Consider the following 6000-nt stretch of genomic DNA (forward strand, 5'->3'; position numbering starts at 1 on the left):
TTAAGTATCAAGGTAGCAGATGGACATTGGGCCTCTACTCAAGTCCTCCGTCAACACAAGAACACTTAGTTCTAATAACCTGGCATTCTGTGATGGTCACCTTGTCGAGATCTTTTTATAAATGGAAACAATGATTTAGCTTGTACCTGCTCCTTCTGCTCTGGTTAAACAATCTGAACAACACCCATGCTCCACTCTGTTACAGCACCTTGTTTTAATTTTGTCATAGCTTTCACACTGTAGTCCATTTCACTGCCTGTCTCTTTCCACCCTTCAGTATTTATTTCATCAGCTCAGTGGCTGCACAGTGGGAGACTTTTGAAGAAAGGAAACCCTATTTGCCAAGGAAGGAAGACAGGAGGAAGATGGGCTTTTCCACTCCTGTAAACAGCTATAGTCTCAGAAACTCATAGGTCAGTTCTGTCCTGTCCTGTAGGGTCGCTATGAGTCACCCTCGACTCAATGGCAGTGAGTTTTGGTTTTAAGGAGGGAAGGGAGGAAGTCCAGAGAACAGAAACTACTTGCTGGAAATCACAAAGCTTTGTGCTAATGAAATAGGTTCCTTCTTGGGGCTTCCCCTAGCCGACGAAGAGCCAGCGGGGTTGGAAGTTTGGGGCAGATTGAAATTCTCTTTCCTCAGCTCAAAATATCTTTGAGCCAGTCAGCAAACATGGGAGCCGTCATGACCGAAATAGTGGCTTTCTGAGCTGTAGTCAAAAACAAACAAACAAACAAAAAACAAAACAACCCACTGCCATCCAGTGCATTCAGACTTACTGACCCTACAGGGCCGAGTAGAAGTGCTGATTAGGGTTTGTAAGACTGGACATTGTGACAGAAGCAGACAGCCTCAGTCTCATCTCTCTCCTGAGAAGTGGTTGGTGGGTTTAAACTACGAACTTTTCAGTGAACTGCGCACTGCTTAACCCACTGTGTCACCAGGGCTCCCTGAGCTTTAGTTAAAGCTGAAGAAATGCAAGCCCTATTTCTACAGGCTGTGTGCATAGTGTAGGCTCAGCTCTCACTGCCATTGTGGCAACACTGACGCACAGAGATCCCCTGTGGGTTTCAGAGACTGTACTGTAAGGTGGGTAGATTTAGGGACAGGGGGTTGTCCCTCCATGCCTGCAAAGGCCCCTTAGAGGAGGTTGGAAGGAAATTAGCAACTAGTAGACGCCTATGAACCATGCCCTTATTCAAGCTCCAGTTGGAGGTACACCTGGACAGTCCAAACTAGGCCCAGCCTCATGACATCACCCAGGTGGGCTCAACTCAGCCAATGGGGTCAACCAATACCATCAACCACACCTCCCCAGCCAGGGAGTGGGCTAGAATAAAGCCAGGGAGCACTCTCTGGCTGGCTCTCTCACCCCTCTTACTCTCTTGCCACAGCCTCTTGCCCCACTGCTCTTACCTCCCCTTGCTGGTCTCCACACTCTCTGGCGGACTCCACCCCTTTCTGTCCTCCATGCCCTTTGGCCCCTTGCTCCATGAACTGTGTCCTGGGATTTCCCCCACCCACCCCCAGTTCCGCACTTGTGGGCGCTCTTTTCCAAGAGGTTGCTTGTGCCCAGTTGTGAACCCCTTGAGACTGTAAAACCTGAAACTTGTCCTTCATAAAAACCCACTTGGATTGCAAAACGGGCTTCGGCGTGAATTCTTTCATCGTGCGAAGCCAAGAACCCGAGGTATTACCCCCTCGAAAAACCTTACAGAACTATTTATGGAACTAGAAAGCCCAGTCGTTCTCTTGCAGAGATGCTGGTGATTTAGGGACAGGGGTTTTGAACTGCCTACCATGTGGCTCACAGCCCAGTGCCTAACCACTACACGACCTACCATTTCTAGTACAGATGCTGTTAGGATAGGTAAACGGGAAATTCGCTTTTAAAACATTATTAAATATACAGTACTCATGTCTTATTTTCTTTGGCAAAAACATCGAAAGATCCATCTTTCCTGATTTTTTTAAATTAAATAATCATTTTATTAGGGGCTCATACAACTCATCACAATCTGTACATGCGTCATCTGTGTCCAGCACATTAGTAATCTTTCCTGATTTTAAACCGTGTGTTATTCCCTTGTTCTACTGGTACAACTGCTTCTTGGTCTGTGAACAGGATCTGTCTGCAAAAGCAACCTCATGTTCTGGAATTCCCATTCTTCTCAATGTGATCCGTAGTTTATTATAATCCATGCAGTTGAATGCTTTCGTATAGTCAATAAAGCACACGTAAATATTTTTCTGATATTCTCTGCTTTCAGCCAAGATCCATCTGATAGTAGCAATGATATCCTGTAAGCCACATCCTCTTCTGAATCTGGTTTGAGTTCTGGCAGCTCCCTATCAATATATTTTGCAATCTTTTCTGAATAATCTTCAGCAACTTGTTACTGGCATGTGATAGTAGTGCTACTCTTGAATAATTTCCTCATTCTGTTGGGTCATTTTTCTTTGGAATAGGCCAAAATTGGCCAAAATATGAATCTCTTATTATAATTATGTCTTGTGTTTCTAATTGCCATAGCTAGCCTTTAAGGCATCATGTTTAGAAGAAAGTAATTTTGCCAAGGGGAATCAATCTGATTCTTAGATCAGACTTTTGGGGATGCCAAGTCATTCTTCGAAGGCGGCATTGTTTTTGACATTTTCCTCAGGAAAAGCCAACTCACTGAAGATAAGACCTGAAGACATCAGTGCCCAGACTCCTCTGTTGGAGAAATAGCATCTGAGGCCTTTAAGTCTCAAATAGAGCAACCACACTTGAATCACTAAACCCTTGGAGAAGATCTGACACTCTTTTGCAGGTGATCTGTGCCCACCAGAGCTGCTTCATCAAAAGGAGGAGAACGCCCTCTTTCTCCCTGGTGATCAGACCCGCGTGTTGCTGCCTGAGTTAGCTGCTCTGCCTTAATCATGTGCTGCATTACCTGGGGGCTGAACCAACCTCTGGATCCTGGCAGATTGGATCACCTTGCTATGCATCACTACACCTTGAGGCTTCATCTTTACCTGCTGTGATACTGGTCTCTGCTATGCCTCCACATCTCATTATCCTGCTGTTGCCACCCCACCTTGCCGTGACTGCTGTCTGTGGGCCCACTCTGCACCTCCCACCAGTCACTTTGCTGTCTGCTTCCTTGACCTTGGACCAGTGGTTCAACATGAGTCAGAAGGACTTTCAGTACATTAACTGAAAGTGAGTTGGACGGAGCCCTCTGTATATATATATTGCGGATTTGAATAAATGACAGCCACTATAATGTCTTGATAATTTAGAAGAGTCTTTATTAGGTTATAACTGGACTGCTAGAATCTTAAAGTGATTCTTTGCTTGTCCAAGTCCACATCTCAGTCTATCTTTAAGGCCGAAAAACTCATTTGTCACCTGTCTAGGGTTCAAGCTAGCATGAAAAGAAGCAGAAAGAAAAATGAATGGATTAATTGTAACTTCAAGAAGAGTAAGCATGTATTACAAGGTACATTTCTTATCATAAAAGAAACAAGACCAAAACTGATTGTAACATCCTGGTTACCATAAGAAAATTATATCGTAACATCCAAATCATCATGACAAAATTAACTACACCATTCGGATTACAACATCAAAGGGAACAATATCAAATCAGAACAATCTATTGAAGAACAGTCAAAATTAATTGTAGTGTCCAGAACCTGGGAACATGGGAGTACATTCTAAAATTAATCTCCCATAAGAGGAGCGAGAACGGGCAGGTCAACTAGCATTCAACGTTCTGAGATGGCAGGGAGGAACGGCAAGTTAGTTAGCAGTTTACAAAAATGGAGTTTCTTTAGCTAGTCTGCCTCATATATACATAAAGATATACATATACATATATGTGTGTGTGTATATATATATATATATATGTTTGTTTGTTTTTTAAGGAGAATGCATGAGCCAACCCCAAACTCAGGCATGTGGCATTGCTAAATAGCTGCCCGACATCTAAATAAAATTCCACTTTGTATCAAACTACAGCATCTGCAATTCTAAAGAGACAATTTAACCTCTTTGAATAATTTTACTCTTTATGAACCAAAAGGAACAAAGGTCAAGATTTTAGATTTTTTGGAGGAATACGTTGATAAGATATGTTTGTCGAGAGTATTTACTTCATTTATCCAATAATGCCTTGACCAACATGTTCTAGGCCAGCGGTTCTCAACCTTCCTGATGCCGCGACCCTTGAATACAGTTCCTCATGTTGTGGTGACCCCCAACCATAAAATTATTTTCGTTGCTACTTCATAACTGGAATTTTGCTACATGTTATGAATCATCATGTAAATACCTGATACTCAGGATGTATTTTCAATGTTATAAATTGAACATAATTAAAGCATAGTGATTCACAAAAATAATATGTAATTATTTACTGTGAAATATTTATTTCTAATGACAAATCAATTAAATTTTGTCTTGAAGCATGGTCGGTGTAGCATGAGTAACAATCTTCACTCCGGTTACTCAGATGTGGGCATAGCTGCACGTGGGTGGACCTGTTAGGAGACAGATATAGGAGCAGTGTCTTGGTTCCTAAGACCATCGGAAATATGTTTTCTGATGGTCTTAGGCAACCCCTGTGAAAGGGTCATTTGACCCCCAAAGGGGTCGCGACCTATATACATAGCCTGAGAACCACCGTTCTAGGAGCTTAGGGAATAGGCATGATAAAGTTAAGAAGGGTTGTAGCTTAATAACCCCTTGTAACTTTTTGTCATGCATCCCATTACGCCTGTGACCACGTATTCCTTTGTTTATTCCATGAAATAAAAGCCTATCTTCTTGCAATTTGGAACACAACAATATCCTGCCTTGCGCTATTAATGTGTTTCCTGATTCACAAATCTCTGTCTTTCCATTGAGTTTTCTTTCACTTCCCAAAAGAGCCCCGTTTGTGCTATGGGCACAAACCGGAAGTTTAGACCCACTAGCTGCTCCCTAGGAAGAAAGATTAGACTGTCGATATTTACCGTTTCAGAATCCCTGAGCTGTTCTACTCTGTGCTCTCGGGTTGCTATGAGTCAGAATGTACAGCCGTGGGTTTGATTTCTCATTTCCCACTAAGATTAAGCCTGCTGCTTCACTAGGTTGCCTCCTGTGTTAGCCTGGGTTCTCTAGAGAAACAAAACCCGTGTTTTAAATGTATACCAAGAAATATTGGCTCATGCAGCTATAGAAGTTGACAAGAGAAGTCTAGTTCAAGTCCGTGGGTTGCATGTTAAGCTGGAAGCTTTTCCTGACTCATGCATCCACTGGGGCTAATGAAGCTGGAAGCAGCAAGCGCACAGACTGGTGAAGGCAAGGTGGACAAATCCAAGGTCAGAAGGCCAGGCTCATGGTTGCAGAGATAAGTGAATCCAAGGTCAGCGGGCACTAGAGCAGACTGCTGATAACTCCTGGAGTCAGCAGGCAACATGGTACTCCACTGACTCAAGTCCAGAGAATCACAAGATATACACCAGCAAGAACAGACAACCTTTCCCACATGCCCTCAGACACTTCCTTTCAACTGCATCAGGGTTGTGACTTGAGTAAAGAGGTTGAAACCCTCCCTAATTCTTTTACAATTGCCATGCTGCCCACGGGAGATCCCATCATGGAGTTGATGACATTGTTAGGTCACATTATAGGGGAGGCTTCAACTACCAAAGTTCTGAGACTACAGGCCCAGTCGCGTTGACACAAACCCTAACTATGTCATCTCCTCTGATGCTAAATTATCATGTAAGGATATAAGAAAACACTTTTTTACCCCAATTTGAGGGAGCGGGAATTTGGAAAAAGAGAAATTAAGTATCCTATGTAAGGCTACACAGCAGGTGTTTGTACTACATATAGTTGTAAAAGCAAAGCTGTCTTTGGCTCACCAGTCTGGCGGGCGTCCCCCCAACCTTAACCTACAGTATTGTTTTCATTAGGTACCACTGAATCTGTTCTGACCCATAGCAGCCCTGTGCCCAACAGAACGACA

The sequence above is a fragment of the Echinops telfairi genome, unplaced genomic scaffold (assembly GCF_000313985.2).
Source record: "Echinops telfairi isolate 266 unplaced genomic scaffold, ASM31398v2 ScPeMD7_29;HRSCAF=101, whole genome shotgun sequence".
NCBI lineage: Eukaryota > Metazoa > Chordata > Mammalia > Afrosoricida > Tenrecidae > Echinops > Echinops telfairi.